This window comes from Echinops telfairi, unplaced genomic scaffold (assembly GCF_000313985.2).
Source record: "Echinops telfairi isolate 266 unplaced genomic scaffold, ASM31398v2 ScPeMD7_70;HRSCAF=299, whole genome shotgun sequence".
Taxonomy (NCBI): domain Eukaryota; kingdom Metazoa; phylum Chordata; class Mammalia; order Afrosoricida; family Tenrecidae; genus Echinops; species Echinops telfairi.
Window position 1 is genome coordinate 54940520 of NW_022103968.1, and position 11433 is coordinate 54951952.

General features: G+C 43.8%; 1 pseudogene; it reads right to left on the bottom strand.

Annotated features, from left to right (window-relative positions):
* The window catches only part of LOC115869958, a 197963-nt pseudogene extending 195794 nt beyond the window's left edge, over positions 1-2169 (bottom strand).
* Between the last annotated feature and the right edge of the window lie 9264 nt (positions 2170-11433).

The following is an 11433-nucleotide window of genomic DNA, read 5'->3' on the forward strand; positions in this document are numbered from 1 at the left end:
GTGGCATTGCTGGGCTGCTAGCAAACAGATGGATGGTTAAATCCACCAGCCATTCTGAGGAAGCCAGATGAAGCTGTCTGCTCCCGAGCAGATTTACAGTGTTAAATCCCAGGAAGAGCTCCACGAGCCCTGCACAGGGTTGTTATGATGGCAGTGGGCAATGCTCTTTGATTTGAGGCATCTGTTTGTGGAAGACAATGCTTTTCATGGCACTATCCTGCCTCCCAATATTGTTATTAAGTGCCGCCGAGCCATGATGCTTCATAGTAGCCATATATGCAAGGAAACCCTGCCAGTCCTGTTCCATTATCACAACTGTTATGTTTGAGTCCATTGTAGCAGCCTCTGTGTCCATCCATCTGTGTCAGTCTGGGAGACTAGAGAAACCAATCCATGGACACACATAGGTGTATAAGAAAGAGATTTATGTACAAGAGCAATTGAACATTGAGAAATCATCCCAGCCCAGTCCAGATCAAGTCCATAAGTCCGATATTAGTCCATGTCTGATACCAATCTATAAAGCCCTCTTCAGACTCACAAAACACATGCAATGATGCCAAATGTAGATCACAGGACAGTGGGTAGAAAGTCTTTGAATCCATTGGCATTGGAAACATCTCAGCACTGGCAGGGTCTCTGCATGGCTTCTCCAGCACCCAGGGCTGCATCAGGGTGGGTTCATGTGTCTTGTCAGCTGCTATGTCTCCCAGGGTGTGAGCAGAACATATCCCACCCCCAAGGAGGAAAATATCGCAACTCCCAGAATCCCCAGGAGAAGGCCATGCCCACACAGAAGCCTCATTGGCTATGACCTGATTGACAGGGTAGACTCCACCCCTACACACTTAATCCTCAAATTGACAATTATATAACTACCACACCATGTCATTGAGAGTCCTTCTCTTTTTCCTCTGACACTTAACAAGCGTGATGTCCTCCTTAAAGGACCCGTTCCTCCTGATAATCTGCCTGAAGTACAAGAGTTGAAGTCTCACTCACCATCTTTGCTTCTGAAGTCCGTTTGGGCTGTACAGGTTCCCACCCAGATTTGTTCTTTCTTCTGGCAGTGCATCGTATTGACACTCTTTGTCAACACATAAATGAAAGGTCTCCTTTTCTCTCCAGTCTTCCTTATTCATTGTTCAGATTATGCACGATATGAGGCGATTAAGAACGACACAGCGTGGACTAGGCCGACCCTTGCGCTCAAAGTGACTTTGCAGCAGGTTTGACTGCTGGTGCATTGTTGATTCAAGTAAAATGAAATCCTTGACAACTTCATTATTTTTTCCATTTATTGTGATGTTGCTTATTGGTTCAGTTGTAAGAACTTTTGTTTAGTTTATCATGAGGGTGATCCACATGGAAGGACTCTACAAGACAGGGTAGAACTGCTCTGTGGGTTTTTAAGACTGTATCTCTCTACGGGAGTAGAAAGTCTTATCTTTCTCCCAATGAGTGGCAGGTGGTTTTGAACTGCTGACCCTGTGTTTAGCAGCACTCACTATACCACCAGGGCTCCTCTGGCTGCAGTAGTTGGTAAAAATCTTCAGTTTCTTCATCTTTGTCATGAATGGTTGGTGTGTGAATTTGAAGAATAGATGTGGTATCTAATTCATTTCAGCAAAGCTTCCAGACTAAGATAGACTAGGAATAAAGACCTGACAATCTATTTTAATTAATTAGCCAATGAAAACCCTATGAATGGTAACAGAATATTAGTCTCTATAATACAGAAAGATGAACCCCCTAGGTTGAGAGGCACTCAGAATACCGAGTAGTCACTATATTGTTCTTCCTATAAGCCAGCTGCTCTGATGATTTGCTCAGTATACAGATCAAGTATGGCAAGAGAATACAACCCTGATGCACACCTTTCTTGATTTTAAGCTGTGCACTGTCCCCTTGTTGTGTGCGATGCTAACAGTGTAACCCACTCTACCACCAGGGCTCCTTTCACATGGGAGAATTCTTTTCATTTTGCAATTTTCTGGATGAAATAGCCTTGGTGTGAATTAATAAAGGAGCTGCATTGACGAACACAATTGCTTACAGGAGGAAGGAAGAGAGCCGGTGGAGGTACTGTTGCTGCTGCTGCTGCTGCTGCTGCTGCTGCTGCGGTGACTGCTGAAATAGGCGACTTGGAAGTTGCAAAACTGTTGACATGTTCTGCACAAGGTGTTGAAAGGGAAGATGGCGCTCAGAATCAGAATAAAGACTAAGCGACAAGGTGAAGGGACATCCTACTTTAAAAGAGGGATTTAGCCGGATATTGATACAGGTGCCAAGAATGTAAGACTAAGCAGACAATTAGACATTTAACTTTCAACATGACACTTTTAAAAGTATTGCGCTCAGTTTGGAAAATCATGGTGGAAGACTAATGTGATAAAAGGAGGTTGCATAAGAGAAGAATTAGCGTTGGTGTTTTTTTCTAGGGAAATGCTTCGAACGTTGCATTCACTTTCTATTATTTAAAAAGCAGATCTTTAAAAAGTGGCTTTAAATACCAGGGTTACTTATAATAGCCCCACATTGAAATAACCCAAATGTCCATCAATTGATTTTGACTGGCAACAAAATGTAGACTATCTATATGATGAAATGCTATTTGGTCATAAAAAGGAATGAAGTACTGAATCATACAGCAGCATTGATGAACCACTAAAATATGGTGCTAAGTGAAAGAAACTAGTAACAAATGACCATATGTTGTATGGATCAACTTAAATGAAATCCTCAGAGTAAGCAAATCTCTAAAGAAAGCGGGCAGCTTAGTGGATGTGCAGGGCTAGGTGTGGGAGGGGGTGGAGGAAGGGAATAACTGCTCTGGGTCACTGTGGGTTTCTTTTTGGGGTGATGTAAATACTTTGTGGTGTGCTTGCACAATTTGCTGGATATATTCACCCAGTTTCGGTCAAGTTGATTCTGACTGATGGCACCCCCATGTGTTTCATAGTAGACCTGGACTCTATAATTGAGTTTTTATGGCTGTGTTAGTCTGGGTAGACTAGTTAAACAAATCCACAGAAACTCATGCATGTATAAAGAAGAATTCCATATAAAGGTTAAATGTACATTAAGAAAGCATCCCAATACAGTCCAGTCCAAGCCCATAAGTCCGACATTAGCCCATATGTCTGACACCGATCTACAAAGTCCTCCTCAAACTCACAAAGCACACAAAATGATGATGAATGCAGGAGGAAAGCTAAATCAGTGAGCATGTAAGCATCTCAGTGTGTAAGCAGGGGTCTCCATACGGCTGCTCCAGCATCCAGAGCTGCATCAGGGTAGGTCCATGTGGCATCTCCTAAGAGATGTCTTGACAGGAAGTGAACCTTGCCAGCTGAGACAAAGAACTAACTAAGGCAGCTGCAACTGGTCCGACCATCAAAGAGCAAGAGATCAGAAAGGTGAGGTTCACCGAGCCATTTATTTCTCCACCCTTCAATGAAACTGGCTTCAATGAATCCCACATGTGCTTATCGGCCAGGTTGGCACAATAAACCTTAACTATCACCATGGCTATGACCTTTCTGAAGCAGATCTTCAGGAATTTCTTCCTAGGCGCTTCTGGGTGGGTTTGTATCACAACCTTTTTTGTTAGCAGCCTAATGTTTAACAGCTTGTGCCACTCAGGGACTCCTAATGGATATATGAAACACATTGAATATGATGGCTTAAGTGGATACATGACCTGTGTTTTAGTGTTTATGAGCTGGGCTGAGATCTGCAGGGTCAGCAGTTCAAAACCATCAGCAACTCTGTGGGAGAAAGACTGGGCTTCCTATTCCCATAAGACAGTTCCAGTCTTGGAAACCCACAGTGGGTTGCTGTGAGTCACCATTGACTCAATGGCAGAGAGACCTCAATCTCAAAAACAATTTAAGGAGAACATTCATTAAATCTTAAAAGACAAAGACAACACAAAGCCACAGACACATCATCTAGATGGGGGTGGCTACTGGCATGAAGTCATAACGGCATCCAAGGATTTACAGTCAGGATGGTAGTTAAATAATTCCTGCAACAAAGGACACTCTTGTACATTCATGATTGGTGACAGATCACTACATCACAGTTACTGGTGGGAATACAGCCATGGTTGGCATACATACATGATGTTAGAAGAGCTTACAAGATTGGTCCAGGGCCTTCCAACCAAGGCAGTCAGGGCATGGCTGATATAGCATGACTCATAACTGTGTGTCCCCCTTGGTCCCCTGCCACTGTCTATCAAGGACTCCGGTAGGCAAGCCCCTAAAAGACTGCCTCTCCCTGGGCTGGCTGGAGTTAATCCACATTCCAGTGAACTCTGCCTGAGGGCAAGATTATCTACTTAAAAACAAAAGCAAAATGAAAACCTCACTGCCATCCAGTTGATTCAGATTCATAGTGACCCTATGCCACAAGGTAGAACTATCCTGTGGGTTTCCAAGACTTAATAACTCTCCTACATCTTAACAGGAGTAGAAAACCTCACCTTCCTCCCAAGAAACAACTGGTGGTTTCAAACTGCTGACCTTGTGGTTACCAGCCCAAAGTGTAACTACCATGCCACTAGGACTCCTTTATTATCTACATCCTAATAATCTGAAGGAATTTAATGAAACCTCAATCTACACGAGGGCTCTGCAAATGGAATTTGAAGTTTCACTGTTATCATAGCCTCCTGCAAATGAGGTGCTCAGAATTTAAGCTCTAATGCACATGGGATGTGAATTATATTTCAATAAAAATGTTAAAACACATCAGGATGGGATGGCATGCTCGTTCTTTCTTTATTTTTAAAAAAAATCATGTTATTCAGCGCTCTTATCACAACTCATCCATCCATCCATTGGGTCTGCCCCACAGCATTTCAAAGGCTGTATAACTTTTGGAAGCAAAACCAAACTCACTGCCACTGAGTCATTTCTGACTCATAGTACCTGCCACATAACTCTCCAGTGATCAGCTGATGGGTGCGAACTGCCAGACTTTCAGTTAGCGAGGGAGTGCTTTAACCATGACGCTCTCAGGATTCTGAGGTCCCTTCTACAGCCAAGTCAATGCGAAGATCTGAGAGGTGTGCGGTATTTATGGGGATTTGTATAAACAAGGCTTCAGCGCCTCTGCACAACGGCGGCAGTAGATTCCGGCATTTCTATCTCTAACACAGGCAGAAGACGAGGCACTCAACTTTGCTGTTTTCAATAAAACGGATCTGTGTGTCCACTGAACTTTCTGCTTAGTTTTTCTTAAAGGCAGAAAAATAGTTGAACTATAGCTCATTTTAGAATCTTTCCCATTTTGGGGTTTTGTGATTAAATTGTGATTAAATCTGTTACAAATGTGATTAACAAAAGAGAAAGCATTTGTTCTAGGAATATCTGGAGCTTTGATACGACTAAGAGATATTTAAATTTAACTGTCAAAGAGCAAAGTGGAAGTTCAGTTAAAATTAAACTAAAGCGTTTATTGAAGGAACGAAGAGTTTGAGTCATTTAACAGCTTAATCTATGGATATTTTGAGGGCCAGCCTGCGTGAATGCTTTTCCTGGGAGCCTGCTGTGAGAGGAAGGCAGAGGAGGCAGGAAGGGACACCTGCAGGTTTCCTGAGATACACTGGCTGGTGACTTTTGAAATTCACCTCAGAATAAGCAGTGAACAGGAAAAAATAAAAAGGAAACTGGCCTGCATTTTTGGTATAAAGCCTCTCTTTATACCACGTACCTACTTCCTTTGAGCTCCTTCACACAGCAAACAGAGGGAATGGCATGGGTCATGACTTGAGAGATATTTATGCCAACATTGTGCCTCCCACTGAGATAAATGATTAAGGTTTAGGGAAAGACTTTTGTTACAATACTGTTGTCATAACCATCAATACCATGAGCTAGTCATTCTCTGTGCCGGAGGGAGCAGATCAGGCCTGTCTTGTTAGGCCAACCACTGTCTGTCGTGATGGATCACTAGTGCTAAAGCAATGTCCCCTGGGAAAGCTGACCAGAATGTGTCCAAGTCGCAGTCATCGTTGAACGTTGCAGTTACTGATATTTTGAACTCTGGAGTGCAAGAAGTAATACTGAAAAGTTTGAAAATGAGCACATTAGACTAGAGAATGATTCTGTAAATCGGGCCTAGGAAGGCCAGCTCTGGCAGCATGAAAGGGGGAAGAAGAGATCACGGAAATGGACATTTATTGGGTATCCATGAGGCAGACATCAAGCTTTACTGCTTTGTAAACAGTGTATCATTTACTCTAAAACCAGTCATCATTGCAGGTAATCATTGTCTTGTGGCTGATGAGGAAATGAGGCCAGGAGGCTCCCGCCTTTGCTCCCAGCCCCAGGCTCATAAGTGGAGGACGAAAAACAAGCCCGGTAAACATAACTGCTGACCAGTCAGGTGAATGAAGAAAGGTCAAGTTGTTTGTATCGTCTGTTTTGTGTGGGAAAGAGCGTGGAGCACGGCACTGGGAGCTCTTGGGCAAATCTCTCGGCTGTAACACACCGGAGGGATTGGTAAAAGGCGAAAGGGCTCAGCATCCTGCTCGACACATTGTAGATGGGCCATGGATAAATATCATTCTGTCATATCCACTTTCTAAGCCACGGAGGAGCTTGTATGGAAAAAGTGCCTGGGATGGTACGAATCTCCAGTCTCGCGCTCTCACCTACCAACCAGACCAACAGAAATATAAACCCGTTAACATCTAGCCAATTCTGACTCACGGCAAATCCGTGTGTATCTCAATAGGACTGGGTCCTGCCGGTCGGCTTTTCAGCGGCTGTGATCTCTTGGAAGTCAATTGCCAGGACTTTCTTCCCAGGTGCCTCTAGGTACTACATTCTAACCACCAACTTTTCAATGAGCAGCCAGGTGCTTAATAACCACTTATGCTTTAACTCCTTCTGACAGGTCTCTAGATTAGGGACCAAGGGGGTAGTCTTCCCTAATGCCTGCACTAAATGAAAATGAGCCGTCCATGTCACAATAAAAGGGTTGAAAACAAATCAGGCACACTAATTAGACACCTATGGGAAAATCCTGAACTGAGCACGCTCAGACACAAGTCATCTAGGCTCAGGTAAAGAGAAACTTGGGTCCACACGCAATGCTAGGCACCAGCAATATTACATCACACAGGTGCGCCTAAACACAGCCATTAAGGTTGGGCTAATACCCTCAACCAACCCCTCAGCCAGTGGGGATAAAAACCCACTGAGGACAGGTCTCTGCTCTTTTCTCTCTTCTCTTGCTCAGGGGCACTCTTGTCGGTTGGAGGGCCCTGGGACTCAAGCTCCCTCTCAGGCCTCTTTCATGGGCGCTGGGGACTTTTCTGCTCTTGGTTCTGCGTGTGTGGTGTCATGCTTCTGATGCCTTTCCTTACACGGGTTTTTCACATTTAGTCAGGAACTCCTGCGTGGCCCTAGCATGGCCCTAGCACGGCCTTGTACGCGTTCCAGAAATATATGTACCTTTGGAGACTGTCATACCTGAAGCTTCCCTTTCCCTCATAAAAATCACTTGGATTACGAAAGTGCTTCTGCCGCATGACGTCTTTCAGGATTGCAAAGCCAGAGCTGAGGTAAACCACTACCCAATCCCAACACTTCCCTTTGGCAAAAGGAAGACGCAAGAGAGCCCAGGTTAGAACAAGCTCCTTTTGGGTCTTATCTATGTGGTTAGGCATTTTGGTTTTCAAAGACCTTAGTTTTCCAGCTCAAATCTTTCAAGAAACCAACAATCCATAAACCAATAGGACTATATGGAGTACTTGCTTCCTTCGAGGTGCCCTGGGGAATCTCTGTATTCAATGAACTTAGCATGTACTTGCCCAAGGTAAGACAAGCACGTGCAAAATAACAGTTGTTCTGAAAAAGAATACCCTCACACGTGGGAGGGGGGAATTCAGTGTTACCAGAAGGCCAGATGGAGGAAAGTGAACCCCTTCCAACCCTGCCCATGGTCTTCCGGCTCTCTTTCCCTCAAACCAATCGCTTGAGTACTTTCCAGAGAGATGGGTTTTTTTCCTCTTTGAAAAAAAATATGTAGGTGCAGAGAGACCTTCTCTTTTATCAAAATACCAATTGAGACATAATACTTCTCTGCACTTTGCTTTTCAAAATTCATAGTATATCTCAGATAGTGCTTCTTATCAGTACATATTGATCTCCCTCAGTTTTTCTAATGGAATTCCTTTGTATGAATGTACCACACTTAATTTCATGGCCCCTTATCAGTGGTCTTTTAGTTTGTTTCCAGGCTTTTGCTACCTGAACAATGCTGCAATAAATTCTCCTGACAAAGAGCTGTAATTAAGGGCTAAATTATGTGGTTCAGACTGTAAGCGATTCAGCATGTGGGTGCTAATAGCATTGCCAATGGAATTTTTTTGTGTGTGTGGTGCAAATCTGCCTTGCCCACTCACTGATTTTAGCATCTTTGATCATTTCTCTACCAAGCTCCGATATGCCACATATTTTGTGGTAACGCAAAATGCACCACCTCTTTTCTAAATACCTTCTGATGATGGTGTTGCTCAGGGGGAGGATCACCAAATACACGGAGGAAGATTTGGAAGACTTCTGGTGGGGAAGGTGAGTTGGAGAAGGATTTTGGAAATTGCAAAAGCTTTGGGAACAGCCTAAGAAAGGACCAGATGTAGTTACTTCACGGACGATTCTCCTTAGCTTTTTACAAATAATACTTAGTTGTATTTGCAATAAAAGTTTACACAGCATAGTAGGTTTGCATTCAACACTCTCTAGACAAACCACAGTGACATAAAAAGGGTGTGGAAGCAATGTCTGATGTCTTCTGATTCATAAAGGGGAATGAGAAGCAAATTCAACATTAGCCTAAGGCTAATTCCTACGAGGTGGAAACCAGATATATGGCTCTACCATCAGCCTTCTTCACTAATTCTGACACCAATGGTCTCTCCCAAGGCACTCTCTGGCTCTCTGCTGGGTTAAATATTCACTGCAATGGTCACACAGAATCATAGGCAATAGTCACGATTATGGGACTCATTAGGGAATTTTAAGGGTTACAATTCAGGGTCAGAACTGCTCAGGAAACAGTTCTTCTGATCAGGAGCACCACTTTTCACTTGTGCCAACAGATACACTTCCCTCTGGTCCTCGGCCTCTCAGTCTTGTGGCCCCTTGCCCTCTGCTCTGCTGATGAATGCGCACCACTGTGCCATGAGCTTCTTCCCGAAGGTGCCTGGCTCTAGCTCTGTGCGTCAGCAAACCTAGTTCCCCAGAGCAAGTGCTTGGAGGCACCCTACTCCACAAGTCAGTCTCATGTCTGAAGATTGTCAGATTTCTTTCTCCATGGGTCGGGTGGCCTGTTGCTCTGCCTTGTGCTTTGGTTCTTGGTTCTGCTGCCACTGCTCCTCTGGTATAAGTCTGTCTCTTGGCTTGAGAAAGCTCGCCATGCTGGAATCTTGGGATTCAGAAGACATGCTCCTCTCTTGGCTCTTCTTTCTTGATGCACCTCAGTTTCCGTTTTTGAAATGGCTCATTTTAAACCTAGTGGGATGATGAAACTGCCTCTCCTTAGAGTTCCATACACTCAAGTTGCATGGTTTCACCAATTCATTTGGTGGGATTTACAAAGACTGTGGCTAGAAGAGGGATATCATATGATTCACCGCACCATATATTGATTATATTTTCCAATATAATCCTCTTATTTATTGCATCTTCTTTTTTACTCATCAGAAAAGCACTAGTAAAGAGAATAGTTGGTAAATCAGAGGATTGTTGGCAAAGCTGATTGATTGGCCTGATAAGTGATCCTTAGCCTCTAATGTGGTCCCTAATAACCCTCCTGGGTATTTGCTTCGGTGTCTGTCTACAGGCTGCCATGTTGGCCGTGGTACCAGAAGGGTTACTTGTGTGTGGAGGTGCTGGCCTGGTGACCTTACTCACCAATAGAGCAGGGCAAGGCATCGATCCGCCTGTACTGGGCCTCAACACTTCTGTCCTGGTGATTCACACAGTCCTAGAAAGTTGAAACTGGAAGAGACTTGTTGTTGTTGTTGTTTCTTTTTAAAATCATTTTATTGGGGGCTCGTACAACTCTTAATCACAATCCATCCATACATCCACTATGTCAAGCACATTTGTACATTGGTTGCCATCATCATTCTCAAAACATTTCCTTTCCACTCGAGCTCTTTGTATCAGCTCCTCATTTCCCCCTCCCTCTCACCCTCTCTCCTTCACAAACCCTTGATAATTTATAAATTATTATTATTTTTTCATGTCTTACACTGTCTGATGTCTCCCTTCATCCACTTTTATGTGAAGTAACCCCCCATGGAAGAGGTTACATGTAGACCATGGTGATTGGTTACCCCTTTCTCTTTCCACTTTCCTCTTACCTTTCTGGTATGGCTACTCTCAATATTAGTCCTGAGGGGTTTATCTGTCCTGGATTCCCTGTGTTTCCAGCTCTTATCTGTACCAGTGTACATCCTCTGGTCTAGCCAGATTTGTGAGGTAGAATTGGGATCAGGATGGGGGGGAGGAAGCATTAAAGAACTAGAGGAAAGTTGTATGTTTCATCGGTACTATACTGCACTGTCTGGCTCATCTCCTCCCTGCTACCCTTCTGTAAGGAGATGTCCAGTTGCCTACAGATGGGCTTTGGGTCTTCACTCCACACTCCCCCTCATTCACAATGCTATGGGTCTTTGATGCCTGATACCTGATCCTATGGACATCTTGTGATCACACAGACTGGTGTGCTTCTTCCCTGTGGGCTTTGTTGCTTCTCAGCTAAATGGTCATTTGTTTACCTTCAAGCCTTTAAGACCCCAGATGCTATATCTTTTGATATCCAGGCAGCATCAGCTTTCTTCACCACATTTGCTATGGACCGCTTTGTCTTTGGCCATGGTGTTGGGAAGGTGAGCATAATGGAATGCCAGTTTAATAGAACAGTGTTCTTGCATTGAGGGAGTACTTGAGTAGAGGCCCAATGTCCATCTGCTACCTTAATACCAAACCTATAAATATATGCACATAGATCTATTTCCCCATTGTCATACATAAATATATTTACATATGTACATACCTGTATTTAGACCTCTATAAATGCCCTTTCCTCCTATTTCTTTTCTCTATTTCCTTTTACTTTCCTCTTGTACCGCCACCATGTTCAGCCTTCATTTGGGTTTCAGTAATTCTTCTAGGTTACATTGCCCTTGAACATACCGTACCAGGCCTCCTACACCCTCCTCGCCATTGATTTTGGATCACTTGTTGTCCCCTTGTCCCTGGGTTTGTTAACACCCACTTCCTTTTTCCTGCCTTTGTCTCTCCCATATCCATGCCCCCCACCCAGAACCATCGGTCTTGTTGTTTTCTCTTCCAGATTGTTTATCCCTCCTATCTTATCTAGCTAGATAGGCTTGCAGAGTTAATA